The sequence below is a fragment of the Cuculus canorus genome, chromosome 2 (genome assembly GCF_017976375.1).
Source record: "Cuculus canorus isolate bCucCan1 chromosome 2, bCucCan1.pri, whole genome shotgun sequence".
Classification (NCBI taxonomy): Eukaryota; Metazoa; Chordata; class Aves; order Cuculiformes; family Cuculidae; genus Cuculus; species Cuculus canorus.
In genome coordinates this window covers 56,784,009-56,809,516 of record NC_071402.1, presented here as the reverse complement: position 1 = coordinate 56,809,516, position 25,508 = coordinate 56,784,009, and the positions used below count along the sequence as shown (strand labels likewise).

General features: G+C 41.9%; 1 protein-coding gene and 1 long non-coding RNA gene across 4 annotated transcripts in view; one reads left to right on the top strand and one right to left on the bottom strand.

Annotated features, from left to right (window-relative positions):
- The window catches only part of LDLRAD4 (low density lipoprotein receptor class A domain containing 4), a 296,296-nt gene that overhangs the window by 52,039 nt on the left and 218,749 nt on the right, over positions 1–25,508 (bottom strand). The window lies entirely within an intron of this gene.
- LOC128851373 (uncharacterized) lies at positions 3,784–16,400 on the top strand. The gene is made up of 4 exons (XR_008448732.1): positions 3,784–3,967; positions 13,914–14,078; positions 14,643–14,732; positions 14,939–16,400. It is a non-coding gene; the product is annotated as an uncharacterized LOC128851373 (long non-coding RNA).

Sequence of the window (25,508 nt, the reverse complement as noted above, 5' to 3'; positions counted from 1 at the left end):
AATGAATACTGACATTCAAGAAAGGCTCAAGAAAAGATTTCTTCATTCATTTTGGTTGGTACCCTTCCCTCAAACAAACATGCTAGTGACGCTAAGGCATGACGAGGCATCACTAGTTCAAACTCAAAGCTTATCAGGGACAGAAACATTAGGTGGAAAGCAACATGATACAACCAGTATAGCAACGGATACAAAAATCTACAGAGGCTTGTAAGCAACCCAGTCTTTTCCATTCTTCTCTCTATCTCTGTCGCAGATCAGTCCAACCCTCACGCCTCCATTTTCCACTGGCCATGCGATAGGCCATGATAGCTATTTTCAGTAAAAGCAACTTATAGACAATTGTAGAAAAAATCTGTACAAGAACTTCTTATTCTAATGTCCTAAAAATAATTATTTACATGAATTGGCTTTACGGTCTTAGTTCCCCCACGTTATATGGTCCCTCAGCATGAATGCATTCAGGTTCTACTAAGCATGCCATCACCTCAGTATTAGAGGCATTGCCCATCATCTTGGATCATTAACAAATCGGCATCCTCAGAAATGAGAAGGGGAAAGGAAAGGATAGAATGATTTCTCCCCTGAAAATTAATTCTTCTGCATAACAGTGAAAATATCTTGGATGTAAAGCTGATCAAGCAGAACAGAAAGTGGCTACGTTTCTTTATTGAAGAACTGCAAACCAACAGAAAATGTCTGCAGACAGTATTCCCGATAACCCAGCCCTCTAAGTTTTCCGATGCAGTCCTTCAGCTGTGAGATAAGGTGATTATTACAATAGCTCTTTACATACACAGAACCCACACAGCCACATGCACAGCTGAATAAGTTTTTCCAATTTGGTGGCATCAGAGTAAGGAAATCCCCACACTGCTGCCATTGCATATAGCAGCACAGCACCTACGAGTCCCTGTGGTGCCACACGCAGCCCACACACATCGTGCAACGCTAATTAAAGGTTCACTGGATGTAAGAAGCAAAGGGCAAGCAGAGAAATAGGCACAGCAAGATGAACCCACTGTCCTGAGCACCAGCTAAAAGCAAATGGCAAAGCCAAGAAGAAAACCCAAGGCTGTGTGTACGCAGTCGTAAAAGTGTGACTTGTAGAGAAGCTGTAAGCACGTGCACTCCTTGCCTTCAATACTCAACACTCATTCCTTGTCTGTCTTTTCTCCAAAGCCATGCAGAACACTGTAAATATCTTCTCAGCTACCTGGAGTGTGATCTCATTATTTATTTCCTGTTTTTTAAAATTATGCACAATATTTTCATGCAGTGGGCCACACTTTCAGAAGTCCTCAGCACATCAATATGTTGAGTCTTTAAAGAGCACAGCACTTTGCATTTCCTGAATATGTAATGACTTATCTACAGATCTGTCTTGTTTAAAAACCTAACCTCGGTAACCCCTCTGAAGGTTACATCAATACACACAATCAGAAGAAGTTAAGAGTTGCTAAAACCCTCCCCCGCTTGTTAAAAAAGATAAACAGGTTTAAAATACTGTTCTAGTTTTCAGTAACAACTTAAAGTTAAAAACCAAAACCTAAATCTCTCCTGGAACTCAAACAAGTGCCCTTTCACAGCAAATGCCAGGGAAATTCTCACAGGGATGCCGCCAACTCTGTATAACTAACTTTTACAGTCTCAAACCTTTTGAGCCTCTTGGCTAGCTCGAGGCACACTCAGAGACATGTACCTTGTCAGTCTAGCATTCACACATGTATTTTTTTTTTGTAAAAGTAACAACTTTTCTGTGGTACAAGACTGCTTTTCAAAGATGCTCATAGCTCTGTTTCCTGTTGACTACTCAGGAAACTGGATCCTCATCATCTCTAAAAAACTAGGCCATAGATGACTTTAGAGCTGAGCTGACATCTTCTGCAGGGTTATAAAAGCCAAAGTCTTCCAAAACCAAACAGTGGATCAGGGAAAGAACAGTTTGCCATATTAAAATGCGAGGCACTGTGTCCACGCAAAAATATTAGAAGAAAAAAATCCTAAAAATCTGGCTAATTTTAGTATATTAGCAGTCACATTTTAAAACACAGTCTATTTTCCTAACGGAGACATGTCTCGATAAGGTGAAGGATCTGTTCTGGAGCTAGGAAACATCTATCAAGAAGAAAATGGCCACTGCAATAAAAGCCAAGGAGTGTAGCAGTTGCCCCACCAGCTTAGCCACAGCATATGTCAGCAGACACTGCAGAGGTGATTGTTACCCAGGGAGGAGCACCTGGAGCACCACCAAGAGAAGAGGAAAGGCAGGTCCTGGAGGACACCTGCGTGAGGAACCTCAGCTCTTGGGAGGGACAAGAAGCTGCCATGAGCAACCTGGTAAGCAGGAACATGCCTGAGTGAAAACTGCGATAGTAAAACACAATGCTGGCTAACGAAGAGTGGAGAAAATCTGGCAAGCTAGGGTAGATTCCATCAGCATTTTGCATAGGTGATGAGCATCCACACCTCTTCAGCCTCCCCTGTTTGGATTATAGGATGTCAGTCTCCTGCTCACAAAAAAACAGGCAGTGAAACTCGTTCCCCACCACAGGCTCAACCGCTGAGGACCTCCTCTACTTTTTTCCCTCAAGTTACGGGAGCCGGGGGTAAGCAGGTAGTTTTAGGCGGCTTTGAAGAGCTGGTTGGAAGGCTTCAGTATGGGTGGGAGAGGGGTGTGGTGGTGTGGTAGAGAAAGGGACATATAGTTCTGAAGCACCTAAGTTTTAATAAAATCATTAATTAATTTCTTTGGATCGCAAGTATCCCCCTGACTTGGGGGTGTTGGTGGATGAGAAGCTCTACATGAGCTGATAACGTGTGCATGCAGTGCAGAAAGCCAACCATATCCTGGGCTGCATCAAAAGAAGTGCTACCAGCAGGTCGAGGGAGGTATTCTGCCCCTCTACTCTGCTCTCATGAGACCCTACCTAGAGTATTGTGTTCACTTATGGAGTCTTCAGCACAGGAAGGACATGGATCTGCTCAAGCAAGTCCAGAGGAGGCCATGAAGGTGATCAGAGGTGAAGGAGCGGAGATTTAGATTAGATACCAGGAAGAAATTTTTTCCTGTGAGGGTGGTGAGGCACTGGAACAGGTTGCCCAGAGAAGCTGTGGATGCCCCATCCCTGGAGGTGTTGAAGTTCAGGTTGGATGAGGCTTTGTGCATCCTAGTCTAGTGAGAGGTGTCCCTATCCATGGCAGGGAGGATTGTAACTGGATGACCTTTAAGGTCCCTTCCAACTCAACCCATTCTATGATTCTTTATTAAACTGTTGAAGGAATTTCATTTATCCTTCTTTATTGCCGAGGTGATAGTTCTGCCCCCACCTCTTTCCCTGAACCCAGAAAGTAAATTTTATTTACTCCTGGATTAACCAGGCAGCCGTTGTGAGAAGAGAGGAAAGGAGGGACAGAGGGAGGAGGGGAGGAAGAAAGGAAACCAGGGAGGGACGGAGGAAAGGATGGAAGGATGTAGGGAGGGATGTAGGGAGGAGGGGAGGGAGGGAAGAAAGGAAGGAGAGAGGAGGGGAAAGAGGAAGGAAGGAAGGAAGGAAGGAAGGAAGGAAGGAAGGAAGGAAGGAAGGAAGGAAGGAAGGAAGGAAGGAAGGAAGGAAGGAAGGAAGGAAGGGAGGGAGGGAGGGAGGGAGGGAGCAGACACCCCTGCCGGGCAGCGGCCGCAGGGCGGGGAGCGCCCGTCCCCTCCTGTTTGCGGGCAGGCGACAGCCGGGCAGGAGCGGCGGGAGGGAGCAGCGGGGCGGAGGGGCGGCGGGGAGCCACGGTTGTTACGGCAGCGACAACAGCGCGATCAACAGAGCGGCTGTGGCGAGGGCGATGCCCGCCGCGCTCCGAGCAGCCAGAAACCCGCTGGCAGGTCTGCAGCGGCTATTTTTGAACGGCCCGAGCAAGATAAAACTTGAATCTCGGGGGAGGAGGGGGAGAGGCGCTGATTTACAGCCGCTGTAAGGTCAGTTCGCTTCGGTGCGAGTGGGTGGAAAGGCTTTTATTAGGGAGGCTGGTGCTGCCCCCGGGTTTGGGGGCGTCTTGTCAGTCTGCAGCCTTGGACAAGACAAGAGCGTTGGACTGTTTTGCAAAGTATCGATAGGTATGGTTGGACTCCATGACCTCAGAGATCTTTTCCAGCCTGGTGATTCTGTGATGGAGCGCTGAACAGGCTGCAGTGGAAGGCTGCAGTGGAACAGGAATCATAGAATCACGGAATCATAGAATTATAGAATGGTTTGGGTTGGAAGGGACTTTAAAGCCCATCCAGTTCCAAACCCTCCTGCCATGGGCAGGGACACCTCCCACCAGATCAGGCTGCCCAAGGCCCCCATCCAACCTGGCCTTGAACACCTCCAGGGATGGGGCATCCACAACTTCCCTGGGTAACCTGTGCCAGTGCCTCACCATTCTCATGGTGAAGAAATTCTTCCTTAAGTCTTATGGACAGATGAAGCAGAACTAGTGGAGGGCCACAAACATGATCAAAAGCATGGAACACCTGTGAAGAGGCTGAGAGAGTCAGTTATTCAGCCTGGAGAAGACTCTGGAGGAGACCTTCTAGTGGTCACAGAATCACAGAATCACAAGGTTGGAAAGGACCCACTGGATCATCGAGTCCAACCATTCCTAACACTCCCTAAACCATGTCCCTAAGCACTTCATCCACCCCTTCCTTAAACACCTCCAGGGAAGGCGACTCGACCACCTCCCTGGGCAGCCTGTTCCAGTGCCCAATGACTCTTTCTGTGAAGAATTTTTTTCTGATATCCAACCTGAACCTCCCCTGACGGAGCTTCAGGCCATTCCCTCTAGTCCTGTCCCCTGTCACTTGGGAGAAGAGGCCAGCTCCCTCCTCTCCACAACCTCCTTTCAGGTAGTTGTAGAGAGTAATAAGGTCTCCCCTCAGCCTCCTCTTCTCCAGGCTAAACAACCCCAGCTCTCTCAGCCGCTCCTCGTTAGACTTGTTCTCCAGCCCCCTCACCAGCTTTGTTGCTCTTCTCTGGACACGCTCCAGAGCCTCAACATCCTTCTTGTGGTGAGGGGTCCAGAACTGAACACAGTACTCAAGGCGCAGTCTCACCAGTGCTGAGTACAGAGGGAGAATAACCTCCCTGGACCTGATGGTGACCCCATTTCTGATACAAGCCAAGATGCCGTTGGCCTTCTTGGCCACCTGGGCACACTGCTGGCTCATGTTCAGTCGGCTGTCAACCAGCACCCCCAGGTCCTTCTCTTCCGTGCAGCTCTCCAGCCACTCTTCCCCCAGTCTGTAGCGCTGCATAGGGTCATTCAGTACTTCAAAGGAGGCTTGTAAGAAAGACAGACTTTTTAGCAGGGCCTGTAGCAACAGGACAAGGGGTAATGGACTTAAACTAAAAAAGCAGTTTAGACTACATAGTAGGAAGAAATTTTTACACTGAGGGTGGTGAAACACTGGCTCAGGTTGCCCAGAGAGGTAGTAGGTGCCCCATCCCCGGAAACATTCGTGGTCAGGTTGGATAGGTCTCTGAGCAACCTAATGTAGTTGAAGATGTCCTTCCTCCCTGGGGAGGGTGGACTAGATGACCTTCATGGTCCCTTCAATCCAAACCATTCTCTGATTCTGTGTTCAAAACCTGCCAGGACGCAATCCTGTGCAACCTGCTCTAGGTGAACCTGATTTTGCAGTGGTGTTGGACCAGATGATGTCCAGACGTCCCTTCTAACCCCAACCATTCAAAGTCAAATGAAGCCAGTATGAGCCTCTCCAGCATGACATGCTCTAGGCAGCAGGTGCAGGTTTTGAGTAGGAAAAAGAGGGCAGAGCGGGTTATCCGGCTTCCTGCCTGTGTCATCCCAGCCACAGAGCTGTCCCTGCTATCCCCACATCAGGGTGCTTTGCCCCACAGGCCGCACTCCCTCTCACCGCAGCTGTCCCTGTGCGGCAGGTACGGCTTACCAGGTGTCTTGCGAGAGGAGGCAGCTTGAGCCATAAAACCAGCTTTGGGCTTTCTAGCCTCCCTCCAGAATTCACTGCTGCATCCACTCTAAAAGCTGCTTCCCCCATTCAGATTGGGCCTTCTGGCCAAAGCCTCTGTACCTGGATGGTGAGGATGCATCAGAAAGCCCAGCTTGCTTCATCTCAGGCTGCCACATTGTGCCTTAGAAAACAATGAAGCTGTAGAGTCCCTCAATCACAAAAATTAATGTGCTGAACTACACCAAATGCCTTGATAATCAAACTTCTGTTCCAACAATGCAGTAACAGTAATCTCCCACACTGCTGTGGCAAGGCTCTCAGTCATGTTGTATTTACTCTTTTTTTCTTGAAAAAGAAAATAATTAGGAGCATTTACTAAGCTTTCAGAAGAGCAAAAGATTTGCTACCTTTAAAAAATAACAGTATTTTGATGCAAATATAAACTTATCATAAGCTTCCTAAAGCGCACACAGCATAAAGGCAATATCACTGCAGAGAAGGTATCTGCTTTCAAGGGGATTTGCATTCTCATCGAATGCTGGACCAGGTCCAGATCAGCCGGAGAATAACCACCCTCTAACCTCCCTGTGGAGACTTACAGAAACGAGACTGAAGCAGTATCATTTCTGACAGAAATCAAATCCTGGCTACTGCACTGCTGGGAACACTACAGACAAGAAAAAAAAAATAGGGAGGAATTGGAATTAAAACAATTCAGTGGAGTTCATTTAGACAATACCTTGTCAAAGGACCTGAGAGGCAAACATATTATATATTTACTAAATGCATGCAAAAGTTAAATATCTGCTAGCATGAAATATAACTTTAACGAATGAAATGTACAAATGATAAAGCTGACCAATTAGAAAACCAGCTCCACTACATATCCAGGTTAACCAAGCTAAATAATACATCTAGTGAAATTGTACATAAAACCACAGAGAGCGTTCAAAAAATATGATTTGTTCAATTTTCCATCAGTTCATATTACAGCACGAGCATCTCAGAGGACAGGATAATGCCTAGCAATATGCCTCCAAAGATCCAAAAGCCAAGTGACCTTAATGGAAGCTTATGAATATTAGGATATTGCATTATGGGTGCTGTGTATGTATTCAGTACTTCCTTCTTGATGTAAGGCACCTAGGGATATGCATAAAAAAATCCCAGAACACACTGATCAACAGCTTCTAGCTATTCCCTATCTTGCCATACTCATTTTTCTGTAGTGGTAGAAACCTTTGAGCAGCACACAGCAAACAATCAGAAAAATGATAAGTAATTCCTTAGTGCCAGCAAAGCACTGGAGGCAGCAAAGGAATAGGAACAAAGTGACTGCACAAAGCAGCAACCGCTCAAACACTGTTGCCAATATGGCAAATAAATGAGTAATCTTCATATATTATTTTCAAAACCAGTGAGCCCTAGGCTTCTCCCAAAAGTAGCAGCATCTGAATTGTGTTGGACCTACAGAAATCCTTAGCCACAGACAGATTGTTTGTGAAAATAAATCTAGACTACGTGAAAAGGTAATGTTTTAAAATGTCCTAATTGCCCTGGTTTAGTACCAATACAAGCAACCTTGTACTATCCATATGGATATGCCAAACCCAAATGCCAGTCGGATATAAGATCACAACATTACAAAAGCCTCAAATACAGTTTATTTTTAAATTGTTACCTTAATGTCTCCTTCTTTCAGTTACAGTTTAAAATACTCCCCGACAGAATCTTCGTTTTGCTGTTTTGCAGCATTTGTAGCAGAAATATTAGGATTAGTCAGAAGAGCGCATGAACAGAAATGTCTGTGGGCAACAGCACTGGGAGAGGCAAGAGAGCAAAGTTACAAAAAAACCCCCAAAACATTTTGATAGCCATGGACACAACTGACAGTAATGAAACTGGTACGTACTGAAGAATGTGATGTTTGCATCAGGAGCAGAAGGCCTGTGCCCTAGAAGCCCACAGTGTGGATTAGCAGAAGTCTCGCACTGTGACAGAAGGATGGCAGCAAGGTTGTACCATGCTATATATGCCGTTCCTGTTATCCCCACAGGGAAGCTGACTGTAGCTAAAAAGACACACACAGCAGGGAAACCCAGAAAACAGGAAGCAAACTAAGATCCACCTAGGCTGAGGTAAGCAAGATTCAGAGGTGAAAGGCCACACTGTAACAACGTGCTTGACTCCTAAAGGCCAGAGAAGATCTACACTTAGAGGTCTTTTCCAACTTTACTAATTCCACTCCAAAAATAGGGCATCATAGATGCAGAAGTCAAGTAACATGGTTAGAACGAGGTGGGTGATGTCCCTTGTTTTCCAGGTGCACACAACTAATCCTAGCCAGATCACTTCTTGGGCACACGTGCTGGAGCTTAAAAGCATGAGGGTTGTGGGAGTAGGCATGAAATTGGTAAGAGAACAAGTGTGGGAGGAATCAGTTTTGTTTAAAGGAGGTATCACCTTTCATTTCTGTAACGTCTCACTGAGGGTTTTTTTGCACTAATTTCCTTGTCGCTATGTGTTACGATTAAAGCTGAGATTCTCAGATAACTACTAGAACCTCAAAGTTGAAACTTGCAGAATAATGTGGAATATGCAATAATTGCAAGAACTAGCAGACAATGCTGCAAATAAAACATTTTAACATACTAGCACATAAAAAAGGGCAAGCCAGTTATGGAGAACCTCATTGCTGTTTGTTTTACCTAGTTAACAATTTTTTAAGTACAATTTGATCTGTAAGAGTGTTTTCTGAAAAGAACTCCACTTTCTTCCCTGTTTTTCAATGCTTTCCTGGCGCTTCAGGAGAAGGTCCATCAGCTGTGCAAGTTAAGACTACGTTTAGGGCCTGAACTTCTTTTAGTATTTGCATAGAGAAAACTTTGTTGAAGGGAGAGGGAAAGGAATATACAGTAATTGTGGCCTGCCCCCCAAATAGGACAGATATACCAGATGGGACAGGACTTAAAACATCATGAGACCTGTCACTGTCTGTGTTAGTACTTTGCCATCACATGTCTGTGTGGGTTCTTACTCCACCACCACATCCACGCAAATCTAGGGGCGTTTGTCTAGGCAATGCAACTCTTCATCTGACACAGAAGATAAAGCAGTGTATGGTTAGTATTCAAGCAAAACACTAGGAAAGGCAAGAAAAAGAAAAATACAAAGGAACAGGGCAGTCTTATACGAGAGACAACCTGAAGCTTTTCTAGATGTGCAATTTCCTTCCAGAATTAAAGGAAATAATTATCTGAAAATAATTTGACTATTATGCTGAAATGAAATACTCTCACAGAGTTGGGAGGGTAAGCATCTTACCGATACAGCTACAGCTGGGTAACCACTCTGCTAAGACTATGCTGGGAATCCTCCCAGTACAGACCAGCCCTGAGATTTGGTCTGTTGTTTCTATGTAAGTACGCTTGATTCAGTTATAGGTGTGATTCTTAATCTAAACAGTTTATACCAGCACAGCCTGCAACACAGACGCATCTATCGTGGTATAGATGTTTCTCTGTGATGCTCCTGTAGCTGTTCCCAAATGGGAATCCTCTGATACTGGACAGAGGACACCCATACTGAAATGAAGCTATTTCACATTGTTTTCAAAAGAATTTGTTGCTGCAGCGCTGTAGACTGCCTGCTTCTAAATGCTGGTTGCACGAGTTGTTGTTTTCTGGGATTTATGACCAAAAAGATTAAAACCAAAGAAAACGAAAATAGATCTCCAAAGGACATAAATAGCTCCTTCAAGCTCTGTCACATCCCAGATCCCATTATTACAGAAAAATATTCTTAAAGTAATAAATATAGCTTCCTCAATTTAAACTCTTTTAAAAAAAATAATTTAATTCATTATACAAATATCCAATATCCCAAACACAACCATCCATGCAACTGATAACTCAGCAATCATTTGCCCCATTTACCCGTATAAGGGCAGCTGAAAATTTGGGCCATTGTAAATAGATGTGCATGCCACTGTTTTGCAAACATAGGTCTAATGTCCTGGAAACACTAAAATGCCCAACGGCGTCAGTGGGAATTGAGGGCTCTCAGGATTTGGCAGAACCGAGCCCTTCTTACGTGTACATATAAACACATTCGCTCACACATAGCAGTTTTGAATAAGACACAGATGGTGGACAAGAATTTCCTATTCATCTGGACATTGTGTGAGATGATATTCCTGACTATAGTTTCAATGTTATAAATTAAGATTTGGTAGTTCATTTACACAGTTCCATTTATTTGCTAAAGATTCTGGTTGTCAGCAAATGACAAAAACACATTCCCACAAAGCCAGCAGACCAAGCATTATATTAATTCTCTCACACTTGCAGATAACCTTTAAGGAAGCTTTACCTATTTATATCACAGCCATAAAAACATCCAATCAGCATATTAATTAATAGTGATAATAAAAAAAAAAAAAGCCTTCAGTCATGTGTTCCATTCAACCACTTAAACCATATATTTTTAAAATGAACAAAATGCGTTTGCAGTTTGCCAGGGAATTATTTTAAGGTCCTGGTGTCCCTTAGAATCTCTTCTCACGTCTTTAGATGTCTGCCTTTCGCTCGCACGGACTGAAATGTCTAGACATCCAAATTAAGGAGTGACCAATCACCGACACACTGATCCCCCTGCGTACGAGGTCAGCACTACAGAGGCACACGCGCGCACACACACACACATACTTGCAGCAGGCACTGTGCAGGAGACCTTTATTTGTGCACAAAAATATTGATGTTGCTAAGTGATATGCAGGCGGTCACTAGCCCCAAGTCTTTGTGTTTGTTTATTACTGTTTTTTCTTCCCCGAATAAACAATGCAACAGTGATGCAGAGATAGAAGAACCTGTCTAAATTAAAACAGCTATGGGATCAATTTATTATGTCTGTATGATATCAACCTATTACTTTTTTTTCCTCACTCTGTTCCGTTAACTCACAGGGAAAAAATCTAGGAGGAACTTGAAAACACACATGTCCTGAACAGTCCCAATCATCCCTCTTTCCTTCGGTTAAACAATAAAACCAATTTATTTGCAGAGGTCCTTCTGCATCTTAAGCTTGCTCACAACTGATTTAAGGAATTTGCTTTGAAGTTAAAGTAATGGTCCTGTGTTCATATATCAGTTGGAATAAGAGGGAATCTGAAAATAGTATTTCATCACATCACATAATATGCGTAGATACACTTCCCTGATCTAAAAATTCAGTCCACTTCCATTCAGTTCTAGAATTCAAGCTTTTATTTAAAAAAAATCTTTTAAAAAATCTTCCCCCCCCCCCCATCCCCCCCAACACAAACGTATCCTCTCCTTTTTTAACTTATCCCAAATCTGAAACCTGTATCTTTGGTGGTGCTAGGGGTAGGTTTATGGAAACACAAGTGTTCATGACAAGGGTTCCATGTGGAGTTTTTGAAATATATTGGCTTTTTTAACTTCAGGGAAGGCAGACTGTGGAGAAGATGCGTTTCTATTATCACCTCCCTTGACTATGTTCAAGGCTTATGGGGTGCCCCAGAAGTGCTGCAGACCCCTAAGCTTGTAAGCCCTCCTACTCCAACAGAGGGCTCAAGGTGAGGTGCCCAGGAAGCTCTGCAAACACAGGTGCCCAGAGGTCACCACGCTGTCCACAAGCACGCTAGGGGGAAATCAGCCCAGTCTCTCAGTCTCTTCCTGGAAGCGTCCAGATTCCCAGAATTTTTTACAGTCATCATGGCAGACCATTAGATTGCAAATCCTTTTTTCAACAGAAAAATATTTCATAGAGCTTTGACATGTCATTAACAGAGATGCTGCTGGAGTGAGTCCACTCTCCTGCTCACCTACATGTACCACTACCAACACCTGGAACTAAGAACATTATTAGGAAAATAGTGACCATATTTTGACTTTATTTCATTATAGCAGCAAGATACAAAGATGAGTACTAGTGGCAACTAGCTGTGGCAAGCACAGCTTGAAGAATATTTCAGAACCTTTTACATTCTACTGGAACAGCAAAAGCCTGCACAGCAATATAAAGATGAAAATTCACTATGAACTAATGTAAAACAGTAATTCAGGTAACTTGTAGTAACCTAGAACAAAATGAAAAACAAGTCCTGTAGTAAATCATAGACAGGCATAAACTTCTGTTTATAATTGTGATGTACATATAAGCGCTTCCCAAACTCTGTTTCCCTCTCTCCCACTGAAACAACGGCAAGTTTACAAAACCAGTATACTGCCAAGTGACTGCATTTTGGAAGTCTTGATACATAACCATACCCAAAGCAGTGCTGCTCCAAACCATCTTCCTTTCAGTCAGCTGAATCAGATACAGCAGCAATCAAGCCAGCAGGAAACTGAAGGGACAGGACAGCTCGATCCTCATCAGTAATTTGCTGTCTCAGTTTGTCCATCTGTACAATGTTAATAGCAATGACACCTTCCAAGTAAAAACCACTGCTTTAAATTCCAGAGGTCAAAGACCAGAAATGTCCCCATTCTGGACAAAAGCAATACTTCGCCTTATTCTCAAATTGCTTGCACAGCCATCACTGGGAGCAGACCCGTTCCACAGTAATCCTGAAGTAAAGGTATTAACCCTTATGCACCAAATCAGTACTTTCCGTTAAAATATTATTTCTGCAGATCTACTCTGGACAAATACTTTAGTTGTAAGACAGGGAAAGAAGAGGGGAATGAGCACATAAATAGAACATGTTTTCCTCAGGAAAGCTCTGTGTTAATTAAAAATATTATTTTCCAACAGACTTTTGATTTGTAGGAAGAACGAGACTCTGCAGACAACAAGCTTCAACAGTAATGGCACTACTTCGAAGGACCTGACTTGCCTTCAACTTCAATGTGACCTCTTAGGCAATCAACATACCCTGTGAAGGGCATATAGCTTCATCACATGTGAACTTACTTATTTTACCGCTTTTTCATCCTTCCTTAGAAACTGTTCCACATCTCACTAAAATCCTGATTGTCCTACTAAAGTTCATGCTTCTGATTTTGCCTGTCTAGAGAAGAAAACTTAATCACAAATAAACCTCACAGGACAGAAATATTAAGAGGAAGAAGATATCAAGTCAGACAAGTATGACTGGAAAGTCAGATATAAAGAATTCAAATATTTCAAAAGATGTCTCGATAGGCATATTCCCACCTCATTTCAAGCAAATAGGATTAGCACGTATTACTGAGAATTTTATGCCTCAGAAGAAGGCCCTAATTATATTTCATGCTGCTCTGAAGATTCGGGTAATATATACACACCTTTAATGTGGAATCTTATATCCTATTTATAGCATACAGGCTCTTTTTGATACTATTACTTTTCTATGAAAGTTCCTTTGAAGTCAGGTAATTACCTTAAGCGAAATATTTAGCCTGTTGTGAGAACTGAACTATGAGATTTCTGTAGAACAAATAAGTCATCATGTAGCCCAGTATAAAGGTTTCTGAGCCGCAAGTGGGGATAGAAACGTTAATTATGGGGACAAAGCCGAGAATGCATTTAAAATTAATTTATAGTGAGACCTGATAAATCTGTATAGCTCTAAATCTTGCTTCACGCATGCCCCTGAAAACTCTTTAAGCTAAGCACTAAAGAGTGTAAAAGTATTCCATTACTAGTTGCTATGCTTAGTAAAGCCACAGCTTTAGGTTACCACAGATCTGGCCAGAGTCAGGCTATAACTGTGAAGAGGTCAGGAGGAGTTAACTAAAATGGCTGATAACAATCTGCAGTAACGTCTCTCCAACCAGAAATGTCACATCATTAAAGACTTGTAAATCTGGATTCTTCCCATGCTAGAAGAAAGGGTGTCTCTTTCTCTGCAAAGCTGTGAATCTCTTTAGTGGGATAACTGGTGTATGCCTATTATATATCAATATAGAAAGTTATGGTCTTTTTATATTGCATTCTGATCTAGGACTGAACCGTGACCATTTTATGTCTGATGGCAGCATTTTGAAGAAAAGTCACTTGTGGAGCAATCAGCAGATTCCCTCTCCACCTCTTCTGATACAGTTCCTTGAAAATACCTAAAAGTACAAGATGTTAAAACACTATGTCATATGGATCAGCTGTTTGTCAGGTAAATGTTATCCCTCATATGCAATGCATAATGTAACACATGAAACCAAAACTTCAAGGTGTAACAGAGCCATACATACGCACACGTGCACACCAAAAAGGTGGGTCCACAAGGACCGCAAGACCAAGTTATCAGCATTTTTCACAGATGGAACAAATTCACCTAGTTTACCACATCCAGTCAGGTTTACCCAACTGCATGCACTTCAATAATCCCAGAATTTAAACTGCTCTTTCTGTTATGTTTTTCTGCCTAAGCAAAAGTCTAGCTTCTTATTAAGAATGGTTAATAAAACTAACACACATTAAAAACAGTCAGCAGGGAGTGTTGCAATTAGATGCTTTCACAGTGCTTCCCTCTGTGCCTACATGGAAATATTTTTCTTCTTATAAGGACTTTCAGAAACTTCATCATGTTGCTGCAGTACGAGAGACCTCCGCACTTTTTCTTCATATGAGATGTTAGGCCATCAAGTGTATATCACCATTACTTTATAGAATAAAACAAAACTACTTGCAAATTGCCTGAAAATCTAATTTTCCCCTCTTCCTTCCCTTGTTACAGCCCAACTGAAGACATTGACACTGCAGTTTCATCCCCCAAAAATTAGGAGTGGAGGAGAGACTAGGCTTAAAAAAGCAGGTCAATAAGGAGGTAAGAAGCTGTAAAAAACACATCTAAGATGACTGAAGTATCTACATGAATTATACAAAACTTTTTCCTTAACAGAATATAGAAATGCTGTTGAAATATGTTCTTTTCTGGAGGGAAAAAATGTAGGCCTTCCTCCTATAAAATTGGCTGCACGTAACTTCATAACAATGTCTGCAATTCTTTGTCTTCATGTTCTTCCTTCCCAGAGTAACCTACTAAAGGAACTGCAGCGTATACATTAAAGAAACCAAACCAGCAGGAGGAAACTTCAGGAGGGGAAAGGAGGATTAGGAGGAAGGCTCTGAATCACAGGCTCATAGAAGGGTTGAGGTAGGATGGGACCTCTGAAGGTCAACTTGTCCAACCCCCCTGCTCAAGCAGGGCCACCCAGAGCCAGCTGCTTATGTCTGTGTCTGGCTCCCAGCCTCGCTCTTGAGAGTGAGAGGCTCTGTTCGAGAGGAGTAGCTGCAGCTGTCTTACCTCAGCCCAGGCATGCTGCAGGACATAGTCCTTTTCTAAACTAATTTCACAGCCTGTCTTTTCCGAAATGTTCAACCTTTCCATAAAGGCTTTCAGTCAGAGCCTGATGGCATCTGACTTTAGCTTTTCTGATGCCATAGTCTGACAAAGGTGGCTTCCATTTTGTCAGAGCTTTGTTCCCACTGCCATATCGTAGCCTGCAAGCACAGCAAAATGTCTCTACCAGAAGTGAGTGTGCAAACAAACAAAAGAACGTTGCAAAAATATTCAGCGTGAAGGAAAGCCACACCCGTCATCTAAGCCCTTCCAAGTCTGTTTTTTCTCTGTATTTATATACAAATGTTCCAGGTTTGTTGGTTTATTAATTGCAAATTTGCCTGTGTGAGCCTCTTGCACATTTGTTATGGTCTTTATAAAGATATTCCTTGCAGATGCCTTGAGGTCACACTTAAAACCATGGTGTGAACTATGCCAGACATTGAGTTTGTGAAAGAGCTTCTTCCAGGACCGTGTGTGATGTCTGCCTCTCTGCGCAGAGCAATTCAGAAACAAGGTGCAACTACTGCAGGCCTCTCCCCGCTGCTCAGCAGCCACCACGTCTCCTCTCGGTCACGGCTGATTCCCACAAGATGGCACGGCACGATTTAATCTGAGCTTAATCTGAGATTTTAAATGATGACTCCTTTACTGACGCAAAAGTCTGCCAGCACACCGCCTCACTACACATCTCTCACGATCCACTTCTCTCACAGAGCGTCTTTGCAATTTTCCCTGAATCAAAGTATTGCCCATCTCTCCCTGTTGACAGCAAGTTTCTTTGCAGCATTTCTGCAAAACAAAGTTGCAATAACCTGAAAATGAACGTAGTTTTAGGTTGTGTGATCTACCTGAAACACTACTCAGGCAGCAGGTGACTGAAATGAGAAGGAGCTGGGGAAAGAAAAATGAAGACATAAATTAAGAGCGTGTTTTGGTTTAAGATTTTTCAGCTCTAATGGTTGTCAGTGTTAACAGTGCTTTGGTTTAAATCAGTCTTAAAACAGACTTTGCCTAAATCTTTAGAAAGAAATTTAAACCAAAATGGAAAATTAACACTGGTTCAATCAGTGTAACCCCTCAATTTCATAAAATCTCCATTATCAAGTTGGAAAAAGAAGAAATAAAATTACATTTCTGATCAGAGACGAAACCAATCTTTTGCCAAAAAATGAATAAAGGTAAATCTTCTCTTACTTTTCACTGTTGTTATGGTTTCTAACACTTTGTCTGTCCAAGCTGATATTTCAGCTCCCTGCCCAGGAGCATTCTGCACAGGAGCTCCCGCAGGACACTGCTGGATGCATCCCTGCCTGTCTGTGGCTGGGAAGAAAACGGTTAAGTTGAGCAGCAAAGCGACAAAAGAGGCAGCAGCCTCTGGCAGCCATGGGAACAACAATTTCTACAGACTAAAGGCTGAAATTTCAGAGGGAAATAATCCCAACTGCCGTAGCCAGGTCAGAGAGGGGGGCCCCAATGGTACTGGCTTGAGTTTTAAGGCAAAATGTAACTGCAGACATGCATGGACCTGACTTTACCGTCCTCTAAAGGGCCATAATAATGACAGCCACATACCTGCACGAGGTAATAAAGCAAAGCAGGAATTTTGCCTGCACAAAATGTAAACATCAAAACAGATGGCGCAGTTATGTTAATCAGTTAATGTTTGCAGAGTGCTTTGAAGATGCAAAGCACTATACAGGTACTAAATACTTACAGTCTTGTCTAGACATCATCAAGCTCGTTTTTAGATTGCAACCTTTTCAGGCCAAACCATGCCTCTCTGTACGTATTTGTACTGCATCTTCTCTAATGGCCTCCAATCTCGGGGTGTATTCCTAAGGTAGGAATAACAGAGGAGCAGCTTCTGGAGGTGAAAAGCACAAGCTAACAGCTTCTGCTAAAGCAGCATGAAGTAGCACAGCAGAGAATCGGGCTAAATATCATCAGGGAATCAGATCGAAGTCAAAATGTACTATACCAGAATCAAAATAAACACATCACTTTTGTGCAGTGCAGTATGTAAAATACATGTTCAAATACAAAGACAAAGAAAGGTAAAGATTGAGGCTGTCAAGGCTGTCACAACAGATAATCCTTTACAATACAGTTTGCCATAATGGTGAAAACCATTTACGGCATTAACAAGCCAGGATGAGAAAAAGCATCTTTGACAGCATAAACTCTGCATGTAAACTTAACAGAGCTGTGAGAAATGCAGAGGCAATCATCTTCATGCATAGTCCAAGCACGGAATTTAACAAAGTGAGTTATGAACAATGAGATCACACATTCTATTGAGGTTTGGGAAAAATCCATCTAAACCATTTCAAAACTCACACTTTTTATTTGCTCTAAGGAATGCGGCATGCAAATAAAATTAAACTCCAGAGACCTATTCTGCAATAAGTGAGCCTTCTGTGTCAAGATTGCCGTGCAACCTAAAGCAAACCTTACTAGTCTGATGTTAAGAAACCTTTAACAGATTCAGATTTCAGAAACCTTTTCCACTCGTGTTTCCCAGTCAGCTCAGACTATAAATGGGGAAATCTAATGTTACACAAAAGGTACAGATAGCTGAAACACGTAATCCTTATTCATAGCCTAAAAATAGACCCAAACTGACCACCCAGTGCATAACCAGTGCTACTGAGCATGGAATCAGAGTTAGAGATTTCAGCTCAGCCACTAGCTCCTGGCTATGAGCAGTGCAGAGTCAGGAGGAGGCCTGAGGGCCAAGCAGCTTCCAGTCTGTCTGAAACAGTTCCTCTGACCTGCTCTGAAGCAGCATCAACCAGACACATGGGGGAATGGCATTCTTTTTCCTTTACCTGGAACAGAATCTCAGCTTTGGTCAGGGGACTTATAGTCAAGATAGCCAAGACTGAAGGAAGAACGGGGTGTTTGTGTCTAGAAAATCAATCGCTTTCATCCTAAAAATAAAACATCATTATTTTTCAGATCAGAAATATGTATTCTGAAATGTGGGTGGAAAGACAGTTTTATTCCCATTTGCACTTTTTGGAGCCTCCCCCAAAATCTGCCTTCCTACTCTGCTGTGGGGGGGAGGTTTGCTTGTAACTTACTATTCCCAAGAACAGCTGTGTGTCAAAGGTCTTATGCTGTAGATTCACTTGCATACTAACCAGACGTAAGGTTATTTTCTTGACTTTTTTAAGGTTTTGTTTTACTTCTTTTCCAGCCTCTTCACTTTAGCTGTTACACATTAATTTCTAAGTAGAAGAAAAGCCTTTACATCATTACAGCTCTTATTTCTCAATTTGTTCTCAAATAATTTCTGTCACTGTCCCAAAAAGAAAACTTTAATTGGAAAAGGATTAAAATAATTTTTGGAAAAGTAGTCCTTCGTACTGACAAAGAACATTAATGAGCAATGCTAACACCATACTGACTTCTTCCTTTCCAGGGAAAGTGTTGCCTCTCCCTCTGTTTCAAAAAGCATGTATATATAATAAGCCCAAATTTCAGTCTCATCTTAACTGCGTTACCCTTTCCTTGCCCGTAATTTTGCATATGCTCACATAATTATGGCCTGAAATTTGCAGATACAATTACTTGCTGACACACTTTGTTATTTGAATGATAAAGTATTTGATTGTATCCAATGAAAATAAGATTAAGATGTGGAAGCAAACATGTTTTAGCATACCTAATGTACTAACTTAAGCTTCTGTTGTTTTATGGGAACATGATCCTCTAACAGCATGTCTACACCCTGTAGTGAAGCATTGTCTAGAGATTTTGCATTAAAAGCAGAATAGCCGTATCGCTGCGTTACCACATTTGCACTTGCCGGGTGAGAAATAAGAGCTACATAGGAACAATAGCCTTTTTTTTTTTAAACAGGGAAGTTTGCTTGCATAAAAATCATCAGGTTAACAATGGCTTATTAATGGAGTCACAAAATAACAAATAAAAAGATACTGCTAAATTAAACTCATTTAGAATTCATATTGAATCTTCATGTTTGTAAGTTCATTACATGTAATAAAATTGATTTCTCTCCCAAAAAGAAAATCTCCAAAACATGTTAAATTAGAACTTGTTACTAGTGGCTGCTAAAATACTGAACTACAGTTGAGCAAAACTAATAAGGTTAAGTCTGTCAATGACTTATGAAGCTACATTTATTTCTAATTAGTTCAAAGGTAAAAAAATTATTAATAAAATTCCATAGGAAATCCTTAAAACCTTCCATTTGGTTTGCGTTGGGGCTGACTCTCTCTTGTCGCAGTCTTGTAGAGTTCTCACGGCAGCTGGATTTCCGAGCACTTACTAGAAATGCAAATGACTAACTGGAAAATCTAGATGATGTTCAACTGTATTTAAGAACAGTTGTGACGTAAGACTTTCTTGATACAGAGCACAGACCTGAAGTAGGGAGATTACACTAGCAAGTTATTTTGGTTAGCATTTTCAGGAGAGAATGCAAACTATGGGCAAGCAGCCTAGTAATTACATTTAAAGATATTATTCAGAAAATCTAAGGACAGGAAATAAAGTTACCAGTATACTTAGAGGTATTACCAATAAGATCAGGAAGAAAAAAAAGCTTTTTGTTATTAATATTTTTGTCTATGTTTGAATATACTGTTATCAATGGAACAAAATGTGCAGAGCCTGGAGTCATTCATTTTAGGTCTTGAAGCTGATACTGAATAGAAACACAGCTAAGCACACAGAGATATTTAACAAATTAATATTATATGGAATCAATCAACATAACTTGAGTTGCCACATCTAGCTATACAGAAATCATAGCAGAGCTTATATCAGAGAGCTTAAAGATTCCTACATCTTTTTTCTTTATCTAGTTTCAGAGTCTTCAGGGATCATGTGTTTAAGCTTTTCTTCACAACTGAGAGAGCTGGAAATTAACCTTTTTTACAGTGAGAGCAAAATTCTTAAGCTTTTCTATAATCAGTAGCCTTGGAAGGCAGTTTCTAAAGAAAATGCAAATCAATGCCTGACTGTAGTGGAAGACTGCAAGAGTTGGTAACTATAATCCAGCAATGACAACACACCATTAACTGGATATTAACTTCATTAAGACTCAAGCAGCAAAATTCCAGTGAAGCCTTAACAGCATCAGCTTCAAGTTATAATCCACAATGTCTGCGCTGGGCTGGTCACACCACAAAGAAAGCATCAGGTAAGTAGATAGAGGACAGGCAGGCAGTGCGAGCAGCTCAGTAGTTACTGCTGCATTTGACACGAGTGTTTATGGATGAGGGTCAACCTTACTTCTTTGTGTTTCAAAAACTCTAGGTGACCATATTCAATTATCCACTTATGAATACTCTGGTAGTCCAGAAGAAAACCTAGACTTCATATTTACAGGACTCATCCTACCAGCATGCATTCCTTGGCCACCAGAGAGAAGCGCAACCCTTTTCCACATGGGTTGCCAAGTGTTGCTCCTAAAACCAACCTGAACTCATGTTTGTATTGCAGACTTTTGTTCCCATTGGAGCTGTGCAGGATCAAAAGCTGTTTACTCCTTTGGCTGAGTAGGTTCTACACCAACAAGGTTTCAGGAAAATGTGCCAAAACCGCCAATCAGGGCGTTCATGCTGTTGTTAGAGCCTAAGGAGGGATGACACAGTGTGTTTACATATCATGAAGCTCTGAACTCTCCAGTTCTCTGGGCAGGAGAAAGAGAACATGATTACAGTCCCCTGACTATGGCTTGTATTTTTGAAATGTTCAAATCTTTTCAGCCTTTCCATCTTATTCAATGCATTTTGATCATAAACTGCTCAAGATGGCAGGCAAACCCAGTTGAAAAAATATTAATCCTCTCCTTATATGGTGAGAATAAAAATGAGAAAATACAAGCTGCATTAAATGTGATAAATTTCCAAGAAATTCCTCTTTGAGTGGACTCTCTGACTCTACCTTCTGCATTCACAGCAGACAAATTATTTTGGCATACAGAGATAAGAAATTGTGTCAGTTCAAGTTAATTTTGTACCACTAAGTGCTGATTTGACCTTTAAAAAAAAATACAGTATTTACAGACTTTTCCCCACTCTTAAAACTTAATATGAAGTGCTGTATAACAGTTCTTGCAAGTTAGACAAGTATTTTTATTTTGCAGACAAGGAGACAATGAAATTGTTAAGGGACTTCCCCAAGTCATTATTAGACCTGGAGAAAATTTCAGGACTTGATCCTGTATCCTGCATTGTCCATTAATCAACATTCCTGACAGAGTGCATAAGTATAAGCTATGGTACCAGACATGTTTACATTATATCTACTAAATGGCTACATGAGTTGAATAAATTACAATAAACTAAGGTCTCTTACTGGGTTACTTTCCTGTTGGGTCAGCATTGCAGTCTAGGTCACCACACAGCTGTAGAAGAACTGTCACAAGGAAGTGGGCAAAAACATGTGGCCGGAGGTAGAACAAGACCCAGTACAGACAGAGATAAAATTAGACAAGGAAAGCAGACAGTGATCTAACAAAGTCCTCTGTTTCAGCCACAGGGTGCTGTAGGTTTTTTTAATTCATGCATAAAAACATAGAAAAACGGGACTGAAAAATTCAGAGATTAACTCATCCAACCTCCTGCTATAAGGTAGGACCGAGCTCACATAGATTGCCTTTGACTGATGATTATCTGAGCTGTTCTCATCTCTAGTGAGGACACTGCATTGAGCAACCCTCAGGTAGCCACTGATGAGGTTTACCACCTCCACAATGGAAAGCTCTTGCAGACTCTTAGCCTAAATCACCTCTGTGGCACATGAGATTGATTTCTTTGCTTCCTCTGGGAATCATGGCAAGCTGCTAATCACTGTCACTTAAATACTGACATTTTGCATATCGAAGACTTATGCCCCTTCTGGTCTCCTCTGTTGAAGACTAAGCGAGCCAATTTTTTCCATCGTTTCTCTTTCTGAACTCTCTTATTATTCAGAATTTTCTCCACTTGAGTCTTGTTATCTCTTGAAGTGAAGGAACTCAAACCAAGTACCGTACCCCACTGAGGAGGATCAGTACCAAACGTAGCAGAAAAATTACTCCCATTGTCCAACTGTTAACTTATCCTTACATGCAATGAAAAACTAAAATATCACTGAAGATGCTGAGTGAATTCCAACAATATATTTTTATGTGGAGAGTAAAATTAACCATGATGCAAGGAAAGTCCCAGCCCTGCAGAGCTAGCTCATCATTTGAAACAACATAATTACACACACATTCTCACACATATTATAATCTGGCTAGCTGCCTATATGACCTAGAGATTCTACTTGTTATTATGTACTCTTATTTATTCAACAGTTTTTGTTTTTCAGAAATGCCGTGTGCCATTACCTTGGCATTACAGTCACCAGACTGAGCAGGAATGTCCTGGATGTGACAACAGTTGCACCTATCAATAACTGCAAGGACTGTCCTTTCAGACAAAGAAAGCCACAGGAAAACCTGGCAAACCACTCTTTCTAGTTCAGGCACCAAGTCTATGCCGGGCAAGTAACCAGTCACCTGAAGGTGCTCTTTGCCTCTGTCCACTTCAAAGGAGAGAAATTGAACAGCAGAGAGCAAGGGTCCCAACTGCAAGGCTCCCAGCAAATAGAAAAGATGTGGACAAAGTACCCAAGGATCACTGCTGCAGTGAGGGGACATAACATGGGCATTTGCGAACTGGTCTTTCCATTTTCATAAGGCTTCCCATATTGCACACTGCCTGCAGTCAGAGAAACTCGCGTACAAATGCCTTTTTGCCAACTTCATATCTGTCTTTCAAAGATGTACCTGCAAAAATTGACTGAGAACTGCAAGCTGCCAGAAGAACGGAAATCTGGGGAAGTGTCTGCTTGAACTACTGGGTACATGGATTAATCAGTACTGGCCTTAATGCTCTTTGCTTTTTTCTAATGTTTTTTATCTGCCAGGTAAGGTCCTGGAAATAGTGGAAAACACCTCTGTTTGCACAGCTTAGGGCAGGAAAGAATGACTGGAAGGCACCAGCTGAAGTCACCACCATTAACTCAAATGTGAAACCAGAGTCTTCAGTCCCTTTGGCCAGGCCTGAGAAATCACAAAGGAAACTGAGAAATCAGTTCAAATAAGACTACTTTTATATCTTAAGAAACTGTAGATCCATTCATATTCATTATCTGAATATTGCAAACTACCTGCTTTCTCCTGACATACTACAGCTACCAACATGGGCTGGGCTTCACTCAGATTACCTCCCATAACTTATCATAACACAAGCAATCTGTAATGTTTTTGCAAATCATAGCAATAGATTTTTTTTTAATTCCAACCAGCAGCTGTTGAAGCAGACCAATAAATAACCACAGCACAGTTCCCACTGAGCTCCCCCAAAAAGCTGTAAATACATTTAACAACCTGCAGCATAAACACATCTTTGCTTTCAACTGCTACTGAATATCTTTCAGTAAGTTTTTGTTATGAGTGTATTTGAAGAGAAGAAAGGCTTTAAAGGACACCACTGATACACCTCTTTCCCAGGGGATGTATCCGCATTCCCTGCTGCACTGCATCTCCCAGATGAATCAGCAATCCACAAATACCAGCATCTTTCTGAAAATGAATGCAGTAATCACTCTGATTAATTTAACATTTACTTATTTTAACATGAAAACTTTAACTTGGGGAATACATGACAACTGATAGAAGTCACAGAAGCCTGTAATTGTGTCTTGGTTGGCTTACAGTATTTCCATAATTCACTCCCACCGTAAGTGCTTAAACTAACGCAGATGTCTGACTAGCAGGCATGTGGTATCTGACAAATTGCTGGCTGTGGCACTGAGCTGAGGTTTAAAGGGTCCCACTTGCCTGGACTCACACCACAGCTAGCCACCGCAACTGCTTGTGCCACCACTCCACAAAACACATCAGTGAATTGATCCAGCGTAACAATATCCAGTACATTTTCTTCCTCTAGAGTTGTTTTCCTTCACAGATATTTTCAGTGATGGCTCAGCAGTTTGGCCCTGCCAGCAGTTGCACTGCCAAAACCTCAGCGGTGGCATGCAGATGCACAGAGCCAGAAGGCTCTCACACTGACTTCACCGGTGAAGCCACTGTCTTACTGAGTTACACTCTCCGGAGGCAGCAACCTCTAGAATCTCCCCTGAGCTTAGCTAAGAAATGCAACTAAGGCAGCATATATAACCGGCTGAGGTAGCTTCCAACTTCAAAACAAACAAATAAAAAAAAGACAGAAAAATCAACCTGAAATATTGAAAATATATGCTCTTGAATGAAACTTGAATTAAAAATATAATTATGTTTCTTTACAGCATCAGAGTACTTGATGCTACATCGAATTTGTGATTCATGAGAGTTGCACTAAATTTATATGAAATTAAACCAATTACAGTCTTCCTCATCTTTACTAAAAGCGATGGTCTTTGGTAAACATATAACCCAGTGCTCGGAAGAAGAGTCTTTAAGGGGACACCTCTAGGAGAGATTCAATGGAAGCTGAGAGAGTTGGTGGTGGAAGCCCCACTGCCTTCTTGCCCCTGAGACCAGTCTACCCTAGTCTCTGATTATATTAGATCAAAATCAGGCCTTCACTGTTGCTGGTGCTACAATGTCCCACATTCATCCCAAATGTCAACTGTGCCTTCAATTACATTTCTGAAAAAACCCAGAAAAAAACAGAAAGAGCTGGTGTACATCTGCCTGTCATTTTAACTACGCCTCCAGATGGGGTAAGCAGGACTCACTGCGTAGGTATTAACTCTGTATTTCAGCCAGGACCATCCCATCAAGGATACATACGAAATGACTAACAACGGAGACATCAGCCTATGCGCTGTGCTGTGCCACTGGGAAAATCATGGGTTTGCCTGTGTAAAAATACACCTTGCAGTTTACACAGACAGCTATTGGGAACAGCACAGGACTTCAATTCAGGTCAGGGTTAAAGTCATGGTGGTTGGATCAGGTAGGGAGGTTCTGACGTTAATGCTCCGGTAGTTTGTTAGAAATACACTTTACTTTCTACCTCTGTTTCCCTTTCTTGCACCATTACTCCCTTTCTGTTTTGTTTTGTTCTTCATTTCAGCACTTTGAGGCAAAGACTGAAGGCATCTGCACAGCAGTTTGGCATGCAGATCGTCTGGCCGTTTTATGATTTGTCTGTTCTATGTTGCCTTGTTTCACAGTTTCGACTATTGCACAGCACTCTAGTTTCTAGAGAGTTTCTGCTCCTATTTCTAATTGCAAAGGATGTAAAA